We start from the raw sequence: 21,542 nt of genomic DNA on the forward strand, positions 1-21,542 counted from the left end.
GCCCTAGCTAATATGGTATTTGCTTATACAACTTTACACATCGTTACCATATTTCTCTAACACATAAATTACACAGCTATCTGATCATTTAACTGAGAGAGACAAACATTTATTTTACTACACCAGTGACAGATGTTTACGTAATTACACCGTTGGATAACGTCACACTTATGAAATTGTATTTGTCTGTACATTGTGAACTGTTCATATTTTTTCGGAACCATTGTTATACTATGAGAGCTTTGAATGATGTATTTGGTATGGGATCATGATTTTTAAAGTACGTTTGAGGTAGTTGACACTTTTGACATGAGCAGAGAGTTTTTTTTAGGTTTTGAAATTATTGGAGGAAGCTACGACGATTTTGAGATTTGGCTGAGGTGTTATGATGTTATTATTACGACGACGATGTGAATTATGCTGCTGAGGTATGTTTAAGCTGATGCTATATTAGTTATTTGATTATGCTATGTATCTGTTGTGATGAAATATTGAAGAAGTGTCGACGAATAAGGTAAGGAATAATGAGTAGTGGTTAGGGACTCTGGTTTGTGAAAAAGGTGGTTGGAAACCAAGAATCGTACTTTAAGAGTTATGAAATGTATGTAAATGCGTGAATGTCTTACAATGCCGACGAAAATTTTTTGGACACTGTTATATCAATAGGATTTTGTTTCTACTGATACGTAACGCAAATTCTTGAACTGTGAATTTTTTTTATATGAGACTGCCACTGTAGCGGAAACAGGTGTCGTAAATATTTCGATAAGACAGTTAAGTGACCACCTGCACGTAATGCGTCGTGGGCACCCAGCTGCGCGACAGTCACCAGGAAACAAGCCATTAGTGTGTGCCTTTCCGAGGCACAGGAAAAAAAAAAAGTGGCATTATCCTCGCTGTTGACATTTCTTTGTAGAAAGCGTCGCAAATACGACACGCTCAAACTTGAAAACATATGATTACACTGTGGAGCTCTTAATTTATGATATTTACTAAAATGCCTAATGAAACGACGAGAAACATTTCATGGCTATTGTCCTGCTAGTTGAGAGAAATGCCATGTGGCTTGCTTTATGCATTTATTTACTCATTTTGTTTAATATCTAGTTTCTAACTGCACTGAAGCATTGGTTAAAATAAATTTTATGGATGTACTAATATAAATATTTTATGCCTACAGATCCAGGAAATAATAACTTTATGATGTACTTAAAAAAAAAAAAAAACGAAGTAGCACAAAAAGACATTTCCCTTCACAGAAATTGCATACAGAATCGTCTTTTCAAGTACATGTTAATATTTTTTTACAATAAATTTTTGTGGTGCACCACTTTAATTGCATAGACATTAAGATGTGAATAGACATTGTCCTTATCTGCATTCTTGTCTTTAGTGTAACATTTTTTCTGCTTGAGCTTTGTCATGTTTAGGTATAAGTTATAGCATTTGCTGCGGCTGTTTGCTATTCATAGTGCTACTGAATGTCACTTTGTATTACTAGGTTAGGCCAATTTTATTACTGATTTATTTTTCTTGTTTGCTGCGCATTGCCTTACATTAGTTGTAATATTGCTGCCTTTTTTTGCCAATTTCCATTTTTTTTATCATTGCTGTTTGTGTTAATTGTTTTGTGCTGCTGCATTGCCTCGTCCCTTAGTTTAGTATCTGAGCTCAGTAGATTTAAGTTAGCTTAAGAGGGGGTAGACTATATAAGAAACTAACTATGATGAATTGGAAGAGTACAGTGGAGAAAAACTATTTTTGAAAGAGGATGTGAAAAGAATACAGAAAGCAGGTTTAGATAGGACTTTTTGGGAATAATGATGAACTAAGGGAGATCTCTATGCAAAATACTGCAGTAAAACAAACCCTGTCCTTTCCTTTTGTATTATCCCTCTATGTGTTTATGTACCCTTGTGTATTTGTCTTTTTCCTGTCTTTATGTGTTTAGCTAATAAGATTTATGTTGTAGAATTTTTCAAATACTATGTTATTTTCTTTGTAAATATGTTCAGACATTATTTATTGTGTTTTGTTTTAATGCTCACGTGTGAAGTTGATGTTTCAAGAGTTATTCTGATCTTTTATGTATGTACTTATGTCATAATTTTTGTACACTGATGTATTTGTTGTTTCGATTCTTTTGTAAAGCCTGTATTACTGCAAATGTTATCTGTATTATTATGTTCTTTAATGATATATTTTGTACCTTTGTTATTGTATTCTTATGTTATAAAATTGTAATTGACACCAGTTCATCAAATTAAGTAACTCGTAAATTACATTTCACTGCACACATTTCTGTTGGTCATAGTATATGGACAATATGTGAGAAAGAGGGACTGATAGTGTTTGCACGTGTGTTAATAATTCAGTAAGGGACTGGATAACAGCATTGCTGGTTCTAAGGACATTTCAAAAACAATTTTTGTGAGTGGACAAGTGGTGGTTTATGGACTTGCTGTATTCTCTGCAAGCCTCTTCAATGGTGATTGTGCACCTGCACAGTTGCAACAGATGGCTGCTGGCCGTCTCTACAAGGACTACAGTGGGTCTGCACCTTCGATGACCCACCAATACCATTATTTCTACAAGGACTGCAGTGGGTCTGCACCTCTGGTGGCCCACCAATACCGTAATCTCTACCAGGACTACAGTGGGTTAGCTCTGTTGTGGCCCATTAACTGTCTGCATGTCATGAGTCAGCACTGTCTGTCCGTTGGAAGGACAACACTACTTCTTCAAGACTGCTTAGAAATCCACTACTTCCAAGTGCATTTTCTTTTACTACTCAGACTTTGAGAAAAACACTGCAATTTTACTTTGATGAATGGTCAGGACTGTCTTTATGGACTGTGAGAAAATTTTAGCTTTTGACCAACATTGTATCGATAAGTGTGTGCATTTCATTTCTTTATCATTGTAATTATGAAAAAAATTTTCAAATCTGTACTGGCCACTGCCCAAAACAATTTGTAAATTTTTTTGTGGGGAGCATGGGGGCTAAGTAAGTAAGCTGTTTAGGTTTTTTTTATTGGTAACGCCGCCGCCACGTAGCGCTCTGTATAAAAATCACTGGCTGTGCCGTGCGCAGTCTGTGTTTAGTTTGCGTTGTTGTCTGCCATTGTAGTGTTGGCAGCGGCAGCTGGATGCTAACAGCGCGTAGTGTTGCGCAGTTGGAGGTGAGCCGCCAGCAGTGGTGGACGTGGGGAGAGAGATGGCGGAGTTTTGTAATTTGTAAGAATTGGTGTCATGAACTGCTATATATATTATGACTAGTGAGGTAAATACATTGTTTGTTCTCTATTAAAATCTTTCATTTGCTAACTATGCCTATCAGTAGTTAGTGCCTTCTGTAGTTTGAATCTTTTATTTAGCTGGCAGTAGTGGCGCTCGCTGTATTGCAGTAGCTTGAGTAACGAAGATTTTTGTGAGGTAAGTGATTTGTGAAACGTATAGGTTAATGTTACTCAGGGCCATTCTCTTGTAGGGATTTTTGGAAGTCAGATTGCGTTGCGCTAAAAATATTGTGTGTCAGTTTAAGCACAGTCTTGTGTAATTTTTCTAAGGGGACGTTTCATATGTTAACCGCTTTCGCCACTTACGCTATGAAAGGAATCAAAGTTTGTGAACCTAACCGATGTATGTTGTGAAATCCATAATAACAAGTTACAAGAAAGCCAGTCACTAAATCTAAGTTTAGTTTCAATAAATAGGAAGAAAACATACATTCAGTAACTGTTTAACATAATCATTAGCATGAAGATCTATGAAGAAGAACATCCAGGAGACCAACAACTTCATGTCGACCAGAGCATGTGTCGAAATAGCGACTGTTCGATAAACACGCAAAAATCAGAAGAGAACAGCCAATCTAAATTATGTGTCTATATAACGTCCAGAATGTGGCTTCAGATTTAACATATAAAGCAGGCAATCCGAATAATCAAAGGCCTTTCGCGAAACAGATATAAGAAAAATGGAGAATTTGTTACCAATAACTTGTAGCGCAGCAGATCTAGCGTGGGCCCTCTCTATCTCATGCTCACTTGGAAAGTGACTATTCACCTGCATTACCTACTCAGACCAACGTAAGAAAGACGCACGTGGTCATGGCGCCCACAGAGATTTCTTCTTCAAGCATGTTGATAATGACACAGTAAGCAGAAGGCCAGTGTATGTACAGCCTCAAATCGCAGCATTCCGGAAGTTCTGTCACAATTGCATCCAGACAATTGCTGCAAGGTTATGACATCTTGCTCCAGGAATTCCTAAATCTTCGCACTCGGATTACTGTACCAAGGTCATGACACTACATTGTTAAAGTCATCTGGTACTCGTAGAGCCACAACACACTATTGAATTTACACTGAAGAGCCAAACAAACTGGTACAGCTGCTAATATCGTGTAGGACCACCGCGAGCACGCAGAAGACCACAATATGACATGGTATGGACTCGATTGTAGTGCTTGTGGGAATTTATGCAGGGATTTGCATAAATCCGTAAGAGTACGAGGGGTTGGACATCTGTTCTGAACACCACGTTGCAAGGCATCCCAGGTATACTCAATGATGTTCATGTCTAAGCAGTTTGGCGGCCAGTGGAAATGTTTAAACTCAGAAGAGTGGTTCCTGGAACCACTCTGTAGCAATTCTGGACGTGTGGGGTCTCGCATTGCCCAAATCAGTCGGAATGCACTATGGTCATGAATGAGTGAAGGTGACAGACTCTATGCGTAGGTACGTGTCATCTGTCAGAGTCGTATATAGGCGTATTAGCGGTCCCTTATCACTCCAACTGCACAAGCCTTAAACCATTACAGAGCCTCCACCAGCTTGAACAGTCCCCTGTTGACATGCAGGATCCTTGGACTCATGAGGTTGGCTCCATACCCGTACACATCCGTCTGCTCGACACAATTTGAAACGAGATTCGTCCGACCAGGCAACATGTTTCCAGTCATCAACAGTCCCATGTCGGTGTTAAATCGCCCAGGTGAGGCGTAAAGCTTTGTGTCGTGCAACCGTCAAGGGTACACGATTGGGCCTTCGGCTCAGAAAGCTCATATCGATGGTGTTTCGTTGAATGGCTGGCACAGTGACAATTATTGATGGCCCAGCATTGAAATCTGCAGCAATTTGCGGAAGGGTTGCACTTCTGTCAGGTTGGACGATTCTCTTCAGTCGTCGTCGGTCCCGTTCTTGCAGGATCTTTTTCCGGCCGCAGTGATTCGGAGATTAGATGTTTTACCGTGTTCCTTTATTCACGGTACACTCGTGAAATAGGCGTACGAGAAAATCTCCACTTCATCGCTACCTCGGAGATGTCGGAGATGCTGTGTCCCATTGCTCGGGCCGACTGACTATAACTCCACGTTTAAACTCATTTAAATCTTGATAGCCCCGTCATTGTAGCAGCAGTAAACGAGCTAACAGTTGCGCCAGACACTTGTCTTATACAGGAGTGACGATAGCACCGCCGTATTCTGCCTGTTTATAAATCACTGTTTTTGAATATGCATGCCTACACCAGTTTCTTTGGCGCTTCAGTGTAGAAGCAGTAAGAGAGGAGCTGGCATTGACCTGTAGCCTATAGGATGTACACTTTGTAATCTGTCTGGCCACTGTGGCCTGGAGTGCCATCAATATACACCAGATATGATGTAGAAGGCAAGGGTACCTAGTGAGTGATTGCTGGGAAACAGGTAGCTCACTTTGTAAAGAAGAATTAGTAGTTTGTGGGAGTTGGTGATTTGAGGTGTGTGTGTGTGTGTGTGTGTGTGTGTGTGTGTGTGTGTGCCTGTCTGTCTGTGCGGTATGTATGTGAGTAAATACATCCTATAAAAACCGCATTAATTTTTTAACTCCATCTTAATAGCAACACACACGCTTGCAGTTTACAAAGTGCTAGCAGTTAAACTTGCAGCAGCAGCAGCAGCAGAGTCTTGCAACTGTCAGATGTATTAGGATTTTTTCTGTTCTAAATTGGTAGGCAATCGGGAAATTGGCTGTAAAAATGGAAAAAATGGCTGTATAATTAGCGATTATGAAATTTAAATACGCTGAATATACTTTCTGATCCAGGTAAATGCTGTGGCCCACGATATTAGAACAAAAGTTATTCATCGCAATAGTTCTTAAATACATCCCTCACTTGGAACGTAAATTTAACGAATATGGGCACAACTTGTGTGTACTCAAGAAACTTGCTATTACTGCTGGCACATAGATTCATACTTGAAATGTGAGTTTTATAAACTGTGTTAGAATAGAGGCACGTAAAATTGTAAATAGCGGAGTTCTTACGTTATGTCGTTGTGAACACTAAGTCAAAGGTTTTGCTTAAGCACAGGGATTTCACTTCACATCTCTAGAAAAATATTGCGTTTATGAGTTGAACGGAGAGAGCACATGTCATGCCAGATATATCGCACCACGTTTGACGGAAAGTGTACCAGAGTTATGGGGACGTGTTTGCTCGTATGTGCGGAGTGTCCAATACTTTGCTACTAATGGGCCTTTAAAGTGGCCAATTATGGTGATACCGACTATCATTTTTAAGTGGGACACATATACAATTCGTCAATGGGATTCATCGTTTGACGTGGATGATCTCCTTTTGTAAGGTAAAAATAAATAATAAATTTATGTGTCAAATCATAAGCCCAAGTGTAAACAGAGTTATCGGTAGGCATGTGTTCAACCCTGTGCTAGAACGTATAAACGTTTTAAACGCTACAAACGACGTTTACAACGAGCTTTCATGTGGTGTAAGCTAACGAATAACTTACAGAATTGCTGCTGTGGAGTGTTTAACAACACTCTGCAGTTTGTCTACCGGCGTACAGGTAAACCAATCCAGTCAATCAAGATTTTAACTCTGTTCTGTCTACTTTCAGCCTTAATAAACTACGCTGACTCCATATGACACAGAAATGTTGTATTAAAGCAGGAGAAATATTATTCTCCACAATATCGTCAAATTAGAATAAGTAATCACAAACAATCTTATACTGGAAACGTTATTTCCAAGTACATAACTATATATTTCCGCATCTCGACAAGTCCTAAGAAGTTGAAGCTTGCAAATATACTTAGCTTGGAACCACCAATTACGCAGAAATTTACATTAGTGTTTCTCAGGATAGGTTGAGACTAGCAAAAACGCACGGTGGATAGTAAAATTTCTTTCTTTCAAGGGCACAGTATAGGGGAGGCAGTGCTCCTAATCGGGTTAAAGGCAGCGATCCAGTTATTCAAAGGAGATATGTTATCTAAACGTCATCAGCTAATTCAATCAGCTTTTTACGCTTGCATTTTGCTCTATTCGATCACTTTTTATTTATGGCTGCACTAGAAAAGATGACCTGCGGACACGCTAACATCATTTTTGATGCACCCACAGTGCAGTAATGACTTCTTCCGTGTATGTGTAGGGAATACACAGCAGTTTTAATAGAAACTTAACACACTAAATAGGTAAGCCATATACTGTAAGAACTGAACAATAGTGTTTCGATGTCTTCATTAAATAATTACAACTATAAACATGTAGATCAGTGGACTTGCATTCGGGAGGACGACGATTCAATCCCGCGTCCGGCCATCCTGATTTAGGTTTTCCGTGATTTCCCTAAATCTCTCCAGGCAAATGCCGGGATGGTTCCTTTGAAAGGGCACGGCCGACTTTCTTCCTCTTCGTTCCCTAATCCGATGAGACCGACGACCTCGCTGTCTGGTGTCCTCCCCCAAAAACAACCCAACCCAACCCAAAACATGTAGACAATTATTCGCGTTTGATAGAGCAGCTCTTTTTTGTTGAGTCCCATGAAACAAAATTGCTTGACGGTATTGTGGTGAAAAAAATATGTTTCTGCTTCTGCGTTAGTATAACATTTATATAGTAGCATAGGCACTGGTCTACACACAGCAGACCGAATGTTCGTCCTGACAAACTGGGGCTTGCTAGAGCCATTAATCAATACTTTAAGCAATCGCCAATTAAGTGGAAATGTATGTGTGAGGGGGCAGCACAAATCTGAGCTGCTTAGTCAACATATGTGTCAAACAAATGCTCCAACGAACGCAATCGCTGATGCATATTCACAGCACCCAAATATTTAATGCCAATGTGTTATATACCCTTAGTATTTGTGGTGTGCTTACAGAAAATATCCAATACTCTTCTCCTAGATATGAATGCGACTAATTATAGTAAAATGGGCTTTCACCTAGAGGACTAACATTTTGTTAAGTCCCATAATGCTCAGAGCTATTTGAGCTATTTGACTAACATTTTTGTAGAACTCACAGAAATCGTAATGGCAAAGTATTTTACGTTCATATTTACGATCATTTTGTGATCGAGCGTGGTGGCGCAGCGGTTGGCACACTGGACTCGTATTCGGGAGGTCTTCGGCTCAAACCCGCTTCCGGCCATCTTGATTTAGGTTTTCCGTGATTTCCCAATTCGCTTCAGGTTGCCGGATGGTTCCTTTCAAAGGGCACGACCGACTTCCTTCTCCATCCTTCCGTAATTTGATGAGACTGATGACATCCCTGTTTGGTCCCCTTCCCCGAATTAACCAACCAACCAACAATTTTGTGGAACATGCTATGACGTCACACACATTGCAGAGTGAAAGTATCTCACCTTGATATTTTTTTAACGCTGTCCATCACTACAACGCGTATGGAAGTTCAACAATAATTAATGCACATCATACTAATATTTAATGTAAATAAACATCTGTAATAATGCATATATTTACAAATCTGCCAGTTCTTTCTTAGCTGGTAGGCCCCTACATCTAAATTTTAGTCTGTTCTACCTGTTTTATCATTTACCCATGACGTCATATAAACTTGAGATTTCTTATGCATGTCATTCATTTCTAAATTTTGTTGATTATTTACACAGTAAATAATTTAATTATGTGCAACATTTAATAGGTAATGAGTTTTAGTGAGATAGATATAAATATGTTTTGACATAGCAAATAACCTTGTTGTATTACGCATGATAAGTTTTCTCTTCGTAAAAACATAAAAAACAAAAAAAAAACTTCCGTGTTGCTCGAGTGCGCGATCAAATAGTCGTCGAGTCCGGATCTGCCGTAACTTTCATGAAGGGGCATAGAATTGTTAATTTACAACTCACAGTTGATTTAAAAATTATTCTAGGGAAAACGGCCCGACTTTGGTGCAAACAAATCGCGTGCGAATTCTCAAAAATCGGCGCGGAGTTCAAGATACGCGGCTGGACATCGGGCGTTATCGTCGCGTGTATGATTCAGTAACATTAATCGCAGTTTACGGACATTAACTTGATAATAACTATCAAAGACCTATAAGAGTGACATAGTAATCGTCTTGATGCTTAAAGCAAGCGAGAAGTGATTTACTGTTGGGATACGACAAGTGTTAATCATTGCATAGTCAGCTTGTTGATACGTTGATACGTTGCATAGCAACTCATAAACGGACAGTGATAGAACTATTGAAACGATCTTTTAAGTATTAATGACCACTAGACACACATTAGAAACTAATTACTCTAACTGTGAGTGACTTCTGAATAGCATGAGTTTTTTTTTTATTTCAGCTAATTGGTATTAATAAACTTCTTTCGAGGTTGAAATTTCATCAGTTGTGTCGCGCTCATTCAGTTTAGTAGAACCATAGATAGTACTAGCTTAGCTTTTATAGTTTTAAAAGAAAAGAGAGCACATACTTGTTTTTCTTTTGAGAAATGTTCGTACTTCAGTCGTCAGTCTTCCCAAACCAGAGGCACGAGTGAGGCCCCTTCTCACCACATTTCTGCATTGAATGCCATGAGATATAGCCGCGGTAAGAAGAAGGAAGAAAGAAGAGGAAAGATCTGCCAAAGAAACGGAGCAAAGAGAGAAGGGGAGTTCACATTTGGTGCCCACAGAAATGTAGGTCAGAAGCAGATTGTGTAGGGAAGAAAGCATTTCTTTACCTAAGGAGTATTTCTTTTGTAATACATCCTGTTTAGGTATGGTTTCAGCCGCAGTGGACGAATTAGAAGTGGCCTTGTAAAGAAGTACGAAAAAATCGTTAAATCATTCAGCATTTCGGACTGGTGAGTGTGTAGAATCTGCTCAGAGGGATGTGCACAATATTAGACCAAAATTTACAACGTAATGACAGTGCATGACAGACCAGTACAAATACTGTAGCTCAGAATAAGTACTGCAAGTGGTCACTGGACATCGTGCATGTTGGAGAGTTGATCATGACACACTTTTTTTTCTGACGATGGAGGTCTGCGTTCATCTGGATATGTGAAATGGCAGAAGTTCTGCAAACATTGTCACTTTCATCAAGAGCCCTTGCATGGTGCGAAAACATGAGTGTGGGGTGTAGTTAGTGCAACACCAATTATTGGTCAAACTTTTTTTTAACATACCATTAGTTCTGGTAATTATGTAATCAGTATACATCGGTGTGGAAAACTTAAGAACGAATGAGATGTTACTGCCAAGTAACATAGCTCGATGAAACTTGCACCATACGTAGAAAGAAATGCTGTAGTATAGAACTGAAGGTAAATGAAAGAAATACGCGGTGAGACGAACAGAAACGACGGTTTATTAAAAGACAGTCATTACACTGAAGTTACCGCTATTTAACAGGGTCCTCTGTACAGTTGAGAACAGTATGAGGACACACCCAGAACTTCACGCACACTGAATCTGCTCTCATACTAGAAAAGCATCCCATATTCTCTTAGCACTCGGTCCTTGGCACTCAGTCCGTACTTTATTTTTATGGATGGCAAAATGCGAGTGCATCGAAAAGCGTAGCTAGAGGAACTCTTGAAACAAGAGGGTAATGGTCGAGTGGACTGGTCTGCCTTTTCTCATTACCTAAATCCCATCGTGGGCGGGTGAGATCTGTCGTGAAGGCGTATTGCATCTCATCCACATGCACCAACGACCATTTACTAGTTTCAACAGCGCTGGTCCGGGAATGGAACGCCTACCGCAAAAACTCCCTTCCACGCTTATAGCTAGCATGAGAAGACGTAGCACAGCATAAACTGCAAGCCATGGTGGTCGCACGTCCTATTAAGAACCATGTGCTGCCTTTTGTAACGTCCAAGACAGCATGATGAATCTAGATGACTTCAGTATAATAATTGTTTGTAAACAAAGTTGTCATATCTGTTCGTCTCACTGGGTACTTCTTTCGCTTACGTTCTGTACTGTACTGTATTATATTGTAGCAGTTTCTTCTTCGTGTGGTCCTCGTTTTATCGAGCTTTATTACTTGGTAGTGACACATCATGCGAAAGATGCCTTCGTCCTGAAGTTCTGCGTACCTTCCCTCTGAGAACTAACAGCTAACGGTCATTTCATGTTGGATTATTCAAGATCACACACCACCTATGTCTCTATGACAGTATTACATCTACATCTACATGATTACCCTGAAATATACAAGTAAGTGTTCGGCACAGGTTTCACAGAACCACTTTCAGACTAATTTTCGGTGGTTCCACTCTCGGACAAACTATGTGAAAAATTAATACTTAAAGCTGCCCAGGCGAGCTCTGATTTCTCTTATTTTATTACAATGGACACTTCTCCACATGCAGGTGGAAGTTAACAAAATATTTTTTCATTCTAAAACGGAAGTTCAAGTTTGAAATTTCGTAGAGAGTTGCCGGACAGACGGTGTCTACTATAGAACAGTACTGAGTAGGACACGAGAGATACTTTCCCCTTCGGTACCTTGAGGAATCAGCGATAGCGGAGCATGCTCTAGAGAACGGACATCGTACTGCATTCGAAGAGAATATGTCATTACAGTGATTAATAGTTTCTGGGATAGCGTAATAGTAGAAGCGATCACGATAAAAATGTGTGACAATACCCTCAATGAAGACGGCGGCTTGCACCAAACCACGGCTAAGTACCCGGACATCGGAAAGTTGAAGCGCGCGCCGGGGCGTGCAACAAAAACATTACCTTATATGGCGCTTGAGCTAGCACCAGTGACGTCACAGAAGGCGGCGCGGCTGTATTAAGAACGGTAGCAGCAACCAAAACACAGTTACCACTTGCAACGGGCGATGACTGCTCGGCTGAAAGCTCGTGGATTTTAAAGCGCTTGACGCTGCTGGAAGCTCGAGAGAATTTTATTAGTACAATGGTATAACCGCGAAACCGTGCATTTATACACTTCGTGAAAAGATTTCGCCAAAACAAAAAAACACCTTTTCTTTAATCACTGCCACCGCCACGCGCTTATTATATCCATGACACTCTCTCCCCTATTTCGTGATTATACAAAACGCGCTGCCACTGTCTGAACATTTTCGAAGTCCTTCATCAATCTTACCTGGTAATGATCCTATATGGCATAGCAGTACTGCAGAAGAGGATGGACACTGTCACGCACTTTGTCTCTTCAGTATATCTGTCGCATGATCTAAGTATTCTGTCAAAAGAACAGTGTCTTAGGTTCATTTTTTCCGATACATTTTCTACGTGACGGTTCTAATTTAAGTAGTTTGTAACTCTAATGCCATGGTAATTAATTGATCGAAGGGTTGTTTTGGCGACAGGGTAATTACAATAGCACGTTATAGTATTAATGTCGAGCATCAGTATCTGAACTGGTCATTCTATGCACAACTGTTACTTTATAAGGTTTTGGTTTGAGTTTGTGCAGAATTCCGTGAGCAGATTGTATTGACACGCCAGGCTGAAGTGCTGAAAGGTGCAACTGTCAGACTTCTTCCCAAGGCAGCTCCTAATTCGTCTATTTCGGTTAAAACTGACACGCCATCTGCCACAGTCAGAGAAACGGGCTGCAGCGTCAATGACTATTGGAGCCTGACTCTGCCGCCCTGGTACTGGTTCTCATGGAATGGCGTCGTACGTGGAACACCCTGTACACAGTCCTGCAGTGCAGGTTGTCTCCCTGAAAGTGTATTGTAGGAGCACGTTTTTCTATGATAGTGAACAGTGAAGTATAGGGGCACCAGAGAAAATGAAAGTGGAATCTTTCATTTGCAGCGTTGTGGAACCATGCTAAAAGTTATATGGAGGAATGAAGTATGAAACAAAATGCTACCAAAAAGTTGGAGGAATGTTTTGTCAAAAACTTGTATCAATATAAGGTACAGCTCAATGTCATATTGAGTAATACAGTTCTTAATCTTCTTACGGGAATAAAGAATTACATTGTACGCTGTACTATCCTTGCTATTTTTACAATGAAATTGTTAGTTGTGCCACTAGACAATTACTATGTGACCGTGTAACTGTGATCATCTAACTCTATGCAGAATAATCTCGAATAATTGTGCTGTAACTGGTGTATACGTTTATAGATCCTATCCACACACTCGGACAGTACAGTCACACGACAAAGTCCACTTAATCTAAATTGGTACTTCCGGTTTCTTCGCAAAATAAATTTCAAAACGTCGTCGTTAATTCCTGTCGTGACTGTTAAAGCAATAAACTATACATCAGTAAAATATGTAAACGTCAGGAGGTTAGTGTACACCGGGTAGATTCAGTCACTCGCTACACACCATAATTACACATTCACTTCCGAGGTTTGACCACCAAGGCTGTCATCAGTCTGTAAAAGCAATCTAATCTTCGTACTTTCTTATACTAAAGCTGTCAGTCATTTACTTGTGGGAAATCATTCAGCTTACTTCTTCTGTGTGAAACTTCGGTGATTCTTGTAAAGTTCTATTTTTTCTTATTTTTCATGTTAATTATTCACACAGCCTGCTGAAATTGCGGCGATTGTCGTAGAGCAATAATGAACTGCTATGAAGGCATTTGGCTGCGGCGTAGTCGAGTGAATGGAAAACTTTTGCAAACTTTCTAGCTTAACGTTTAAGGTCAGACTTCCTAAATATTTTCAGGTTATTCTGCCTAACCAAAGCACACACACCCATGTTTCTGACGTAAAATCACAGTATCTGATACTGTCAGGTAAAATGGATAAAATAATGATTTTCATGAAACTCTTTTGATTGAATATAATTTCAGTCTTCATTTAATGATCCATAAACGACATACACTTGACTTCAAGTTCACTATTTCTTATAAGTTCCATCATATTAGCAATGCTTTTCTAATGGCACTCAGCAATGCATTTAAATCTCCGCCGGTTGTTGTGGTCGAGCGGTTCTAGGCGCTTCAGTCCGGAATCGCACTTCTGCTACGGTCGCAGGTTCGAACCCTCTAGCACGGATGTGTGTGCTGTCCTTAGGTTAGTTAGGTTTAAGTAGATCTAAGTCTAGGGCACTGATAACCTCAGATGTTAAGTCCCAGAGCCATTTGCACCATTTAATTTAAATGTCCCAAAATTCATAACACGTCTTTCTATTACAACGCTACACACTATCGTGATTAAAATTTAATAACTCAGTACGCATACTACATTCAATTTGAAACAATAATTATGCTATCAGAGAATTCGTTGCACTGATGATGGCATGGAGGTAAAAAAGGAAAGGATGTGTCATTACGTCACAGACCTGAAGCCGACGCCGCCGTCTTATAAAGTCCAAACCATTAGCTTCACCTCGTTTGTACCACCATGGTTCACCGCACTGGCACTCCCCCAAAACGTAGCTGATGTTCCTGTGCCCAGTTACGACCGTTGGGGATATCTATTGCCTTTCGTGATCGTATCACAAATAGTTCCGGGTGCTTCGAATGTGTAGAGATACAGTTGTTTCATCTACATCTACGTCTATGTCATTACTTTGCTATTCACAATAAAGTGCCTGGCAGAGGGTTCAATGAACCACCTTCAAGCTGTCTCTCTACCGTTCCACTCCCGAATGGCGCGCGAGAGAAACGAGCACTTATTTTTTCTGAGCGAGCTCTGACTTCATTTATTTTATCGTGATAATCATTTCTCCCTATGTAAGGAGCCAAGAGAATGTTTTCGCAATCGGAGGAGAAAAATGGTGATTGAAAATTCATAAGAAGATCCCGTCGCATTGAAAAACGCCTTTGTTTTAATAACTGGAGCTCCTTTTCACGTATTATGTCTGTGGCACTATCTCTTCTATTTCACGATAGTACAAATCGAGCCGCTCTTCTTTGTACTTTTTCTATGTCATTCGCGAGTCCCACCTGATGCGGATCCTACACCACACAACTATACTCCAGAATAGGGCGGACAAGCGTGGTGTAAGCAGTCTCTTTAGCAGACCTGTTGCACCTTCTTAGTTTTCTGCCAGTGAATCGCAGTCTTTAGATTGCTCTACCCACAACATTATCTATGTGATAGTTCCAATTAAGTTTATTTATAATTGTAATCCCTAAGCATTTAGTTGAATTTACAGCCTTCAGATTTGTGTGTCTTATCGCGTAATCGAAATTTAGCGGATTTCTTTTAGGACTCATGTGAATAACTTCACATTTTTCTTTATTCAGGGTCAATTGCCACTTTTCGCCCCTTACAGATATCTTATCTAAATCATATTGCAATTCATCTGATAACTTTACAAGACGGTAAACGACAGCGTCATCTGTAACAGTCTAAGACGGCTACTGAGATTGTCTCCTATGTCGTTAATATAGATCAGGAACAATAGAGGGCCAATAACACTTCCTCGGGGAACACCGGATATTACTTATGTTTTACTCGATTACTTTCCGTCTATGCCTACGAACTGCGAACATTCTGTCAGGAAATCACGAATCCAGTCGTCCATAGGCACGCAATTTTGTGAGATGACGCTTGTGAGGAAAGGTGTCGAAAGCCTTCTGGAAATCAAAACAATGGAATCAATTTGACATCCCCTGTCGTTAGCACACATTCTATCATGAGTATAAAGAGCTAGTTGCGTATCGCAAGAACGATATTTTCTGAATCCGTGCTGACTATGTGTCAATAAATCGTTTTCTTCGAGGTGCTTCATAATGTTCGAATACAGTATATGTTCCAAAACCTTGTTGAAAATCGACGTTAGTGACATGGGCCTGTAATTCATCGGATTACTCCTACTTCCCTTTTTGGGTGTTGTTGTGACTTGAGAAATTTTCCAGTCTTTAGGCACTATCCACTTCAATTTCAGTACAAGGTAAACTACTTCTGACAGCAGTAAATACTCCACCACCAACTGTAGTTAATCTATCCTTTCTGAACTGTGTAAGATCGTTTGAAAAAATTTCGGCTGAACTTACTTCCGGCTTTAGCCAGATTTCTGTACCTGTAACTATTTGTGCTTCGGTGTTTTCTATTAGGGCTTGGAGCTCTGGTTCTTTCACAACACAGCTACGACAATTTACAACAACAATACCGAGCGTATCTACAACTACCTTACAATGTTCTATCTGCCCCATTTTAGATGCACGCCCTTTCTGCGGTTTCCTGAGACCCTCTGACCTAAAAAACCGCCTAGTCCCTTTCACATAGTTTCATGAAAAATGCCAGTTTGCGTGGTTTCCAGGTCCACTAATCGATCTGATCAAAATCTACAGTTTAAATGAATCACATCTTACTGGTAAGTGGAGTCGTTCAAGTAATATTTTCTTGTGTATAGATCTATTATGTTTGTGCTGTTTATTGAAGTGGTTTTATTTCTGTCACTTGACGCCTACGCAGTTCTGTTTCGTTGACATTTCTCTTATCGTTGAGTTGGTTACGTGCACAAGAAACAACAGGATGCCTTGCTTCTTTCCTCCTTGCAAACGTTTATGGGCTACCAAAGAAGGTGTAGGTAAGTTTGTCTGAAAACGTGAATAAAAATGTTGTGCATTCGAGTTGAAAGTTGAAATTGTGCCAAACAAGAAGCAGTATCAGTACGCAAACAAGCATTGGTTTCTGAGTTCAGCCTACTTTCTATCGATACAAACATAATAGAAGTGGAATTAAATGGATTACAAAAGCATCCTTTTCACATCACATCCATCTCCTCTTGATTATTCGAAATATATTAACGGAAAACAAGTTTCATTAACGATGCCAAATATATCGTATTACTAGAGCAATCATGCATTTAAGAACAGAAATTCTTTTGAAATTATCTTCCTAACACTATGTCATTCACGTGAACACTTTAATTTTTAGTATTTACAACAGCTGTTCCGTGCATGTGACAGAAATAATAAACAAGAAGCAGTCGTAAACAGTAGTCTGCTAATGTTTTGGGCCGTTTTAAATGGCCCCGCCAACTCTGGCTTCAAAACAACGCACAGCGTAAGTCTACAGCACCATATCCCTTCTGTTTTTACCTCCATGGTTGAGGGTTTATTTCGTCGTATTATCTCTGGCAGTTTGAGGTGCATTGCACATTCATCTGTCCGTCGCACTTCTTCACTGTCTATATCAGTTACGTCCCGTCACTTGTAAATCTAATTCTCTACATTTCAGAATAAGGACGCAGAATTTGTAAATAGTCGTAAAGTTTGCAAAATAACCGTACATGACACATACAATGTCCGTTTTCTTGACGTCTTAGGTACCAATAACGAATTGTTGCACAGCTGAATCATTTTATTGTATATGTTTAAATTTTTTAGGTTTCCTGCCAGGTGAGGTCAGAACAGACAAGGTTAGCTCTGGGCCAGTGTGCCAACTGGAATGTCAGGAAGGCGTAACACAAATGTAACAGACATCAGGTTAAGAGACGAGCATTACCACACAACCTCAGAGCGAAGCAGGCAGAATCGCAAACATTTACACGCTACATAACAAGACACTCTGGGGTAATACTAAGTAACTTAAAGGTACAAGTGGCACTGCAAAATGAAACTTGGGCAGAAAGAACCGAGCTCGGCGACCAAGAATTAGTTGTGCGTTACCACAGCGAGGCAAGGAGCAGTCGTGCTACCATTCTATCCGTGTCGCTAGAATAAGAGAGAATGACAGTCTACCGACTTCCAGTGAAATCATAACATGCTGATCGGTGACGGCCTGCCTCCTGTCTGCTGTAGTCTTATTCGACCCATGGTGGATGACCAGGTTCTAGTATTTACGACAACTTACATGGTGGACCGCAATCGGCAGTCTACACCTGACCGCTTAGTGGGATACCTTCGGGAGCGCTGAGGTGGAAGGTGAAAGACGAAACATTCGGCGGGTGACGCCTCCTTGCTCCTGCGCTGCTGCCAGCGCAGCACGCAGCCGCGTCAATGACTTGTGTGGCGAAGTCACGACTGACTGCTCACTGCAAAAACATCAGCACGTCTTTGCGGCACGCGCATTTACCCTCGGCTGCCAGCTGCCATTCTGAAGACACTTATAACTCTGTACACTTTAGACGATACACATATGTTACTGCAGATATCACTGCGTCACAGGCGTCCTCAGGCGTGAACTGGACCACTCAGTCACACTCCGTTCCCAGCGTGACCCCAGCTGTCCAGGTCGCAACAGAATCATTTGCGAGCCTTTAGGGTCGCCATTATAGAGCTACATTTCTATGCTTGTATTTTGTTGGGGCCTGATCTTTTGTTCATTGCAGGCTTGCCTGACAGAAAATTTTTCCTTGTGATATGATCTAAGCTGTGAGCGAGGCAAGAGCTCGTATCTTGCGAAATTTGTGTGAGACGTTTCCAGTCGCTGTGGGCTAGGGTTGATCGCTTTTGCCTGTAGTCCGAAGTTGATGGATTGGTTTATCCTATTTCGGGTACAGTGGGTTGTCGGGCAGGCGCACAATACATGTTAAAAGTTGTACTCAGAGACTTTCTGGTGACATCAGATGGGAAACACTAATGCGAGACGACCAGCCAGTAGGCAGTACTTAAGAGACAAGTAGGATTAGTGTGAGAAAGCAGCGTCAAAAACAGATCACTCTGCATATATTTACTGACTGACGGAGAGTACCTAGTGTTTCATTAAACAGTATCGAGAGTTACCTCGGGCTCGTTAATTCTGCAAGTAGGTAGGCAGTCCTACAGAACATTGAATGTGAAGGGACAGAAGTGGTGATCCAAAGTGTTACATGTTTCCGAGCCCGCAAGGTAGTGATGCAAAGTAACGGATAAAGCTATTCTTCCGGTTGGGAAACCTAAGAAATTCCACAAGGGGGTTCCTCTGCACAGGCGAGCAATATTTGTAAATTATTATTGTTTTTATTATATAAATAGAAATAGAGAATGTGTTTACTATGGTATATTTCGTGTTTTATCACTAACTGAACACTTTCCAAGCGTCTAGGACTGTGTTGGATCGCCGGATAATTCGTGCAGATCCCTGTAAAGAGGTTTTTTGTAGTTGCCAGGTGAATATTTTATCAAGTGCCCATTAAGATCCTTTTTTACCGGGCCAATGTGCTGAGAACCACTGGAACTGCGTCAGTGGTTTACACCAGATTCGCTGCTGTTCGATTGGAAGTTCCCGTATCTGTAGTTTTTCAAGTCGTTTGTCGTCGATTCTGCTGTCACCATGGATGCCAATATCTATTATGCATACTTTCCTTCCTCGACAGTTGTGATGCCTTGTGTCTTGCATTCCATCATTCAGTCCATCTGAAGTCGGAACTGCCACAGCAATCTGGCAAGTTCGTATTCGACAATTTTTTCTGGGTTACGGCCCCGCCTGTTTCCTGCCACCGGTGGATGTTAATTTCGGCAAGCGTTCCAGTGAACCATTCGTGCAATAATATGGTGCTTTTGATTGTAATCAGTCACTTTGCAACGTTTATCATTGAAGGTGAATGTTACGGTTTAGTACGTGCAAATGAGATTGGTCAGTGGAGACTGGAATTAGGTCTTCGAACTATTCGCTTGCTACAGAAGTTGATGACAGACACGGACGCAAGGTGTTTTTACTGTGGTGTACTGTCGACCTACAAACTTTTTAACTGTTACTAAGTTTTATCTTTGTGGAGACGGTGTCAGTGTTGAGATCACGATGTTGTCGCTAGAAAGATCAGATAAGCAGTTGTTGGCATCCCACTTAGTAAATGAATCGACTTCATTTACTTCCGGTACGATGGACGTGGAAGAATTATGGGCAAATTTTAAACACATTGTAAATCAAGCATTGGACAACTATGCGACGAAAAAGTGGGTTACGGACGGAAAAGACCCACCGTGGTTTAACAGCGCAAATCGGAGAATGCGCAGGAAGCAAAGGCAGTTGCACTCGCGGTACAAGAAAGATCAGGAGAATGAGGACAGGCAAAAGTTAGCATTCAACCACTACCACCATCATACCTTAGCAAAAGATATTGCTGAAAACCCAAAGAAATTCTGGTCTTGCGTAAAATCGGTAAGCGGGTCGAAGGCTTCCATCCAGTCACTCACTGATCAGTCTGGCCTGGTAACGGAAGACAGCAAAACTAAAGATGAAATTTTAAATTTAGCATTTGAGAAATCTTTCACCCAGGAGAATCCTACAAACTTACCGCCGTTCGAGTCTCGTACAGATTCCCGTATGGAGGACATAGTGATAGAAATCCCTGGGGTTGTGAAGCAGCTGAATGGGTTGAAAATAAATAAATCGCCAGGTCCTGATGGGATTCCAATTCGGTTTTACAGAGAGTACTCAACAGCATTGGCTCCTTACTTAGCTTGCATTTATCGCGAATCTCTTGCCCAAAGTAAGGTCCCGAGCGACTGGAAAAAAGTGCAGGTAACGCCTGTATATAAGAAGGATAGAAGGACGGATCCTTAAAATTACAGACCAATATCCTTAACATCGGTTTGTTGCAGGATTCTCGAACATATTCTCAGTTCGAATATAATGAATTTCCTTGAGACAGAGAAGTTGCTGTCCATGCATCAGCACGGCTTTAGAAAGCATCGCTCCTGCGAAAAGCAACTCGCCCTTTTTTCACATGATATCTTGCGAACCATGGATGAAGGGTATCAGGCGGATGCCATATTCCTTGACTTCCGGAAAGCGTTTGACTCGGTGGCCCATTGCAGACTCCTAACTAAGGTACGAGCATATGGGATTGGCTCCCAAGTATGTGAGTGGCTCGAAGACTTCTTAAGTAATAGAACCCAGTACGTTGTCCTCGAGGTGAGGGTATCATCTGGAGTGCCCAGGGAAGTGTGGTAGGTCCACTGTTATTTTCTATCTACATAAATGATCTTTTTGATAGAGTGGATAGCAATGTGCGGCTGTTTGCTGGTGATGCTGTGGTGTACGGGAAGGTGTCGTCGTTGAGTGACTGTAGGAGGATACAAGATGACTTGGACAGGATTTGTGATTGGTGTAAAGAATAGCCCAGGGAAGTGTGGTAGGTCCACTGTTATTTTCTATCTACATAAATGATCTTTTTGATAGAGTGGATAGCAATGTGCGGCTGTTTGCTGGTGATGCTGTGGTGTACGGGAAGGTGTCGTCGTTGAGTGACTGTAGGAGGATACAAGATGACTTGGACAGGATTTGTGATTGGTGTAAAGAATAGCAGCTAACTCTAAATATAGATAAATGTAAATTAATGCAGATGAATAGGAAAAAGAATCCCGTAATGTTTGAATACTCCATTAGTAGTGTAGCGCTTGACACAGTCACGTTGATTAAATATTTGGGCGTAACATTGCAGAGCGATATGAAGTGGAACAAGCA

The sequence above is a fragment of the Schistocerca gregaria genome, chromosome 2 (assembly GCF_023897955.1).
Source record: "Schistocerca gregaria isolate iqSchGreg1 chromosome 2, iqSchGreg1.2, whole genome shotgun sequence".
Taxonomy (NCBI): domain Eukaryota; kingdom Metazoa; phylum Arthropoda; class Insecta; order Orthoptera; family Acrididae; genus Schistocerca; species Schistocerca gregaria.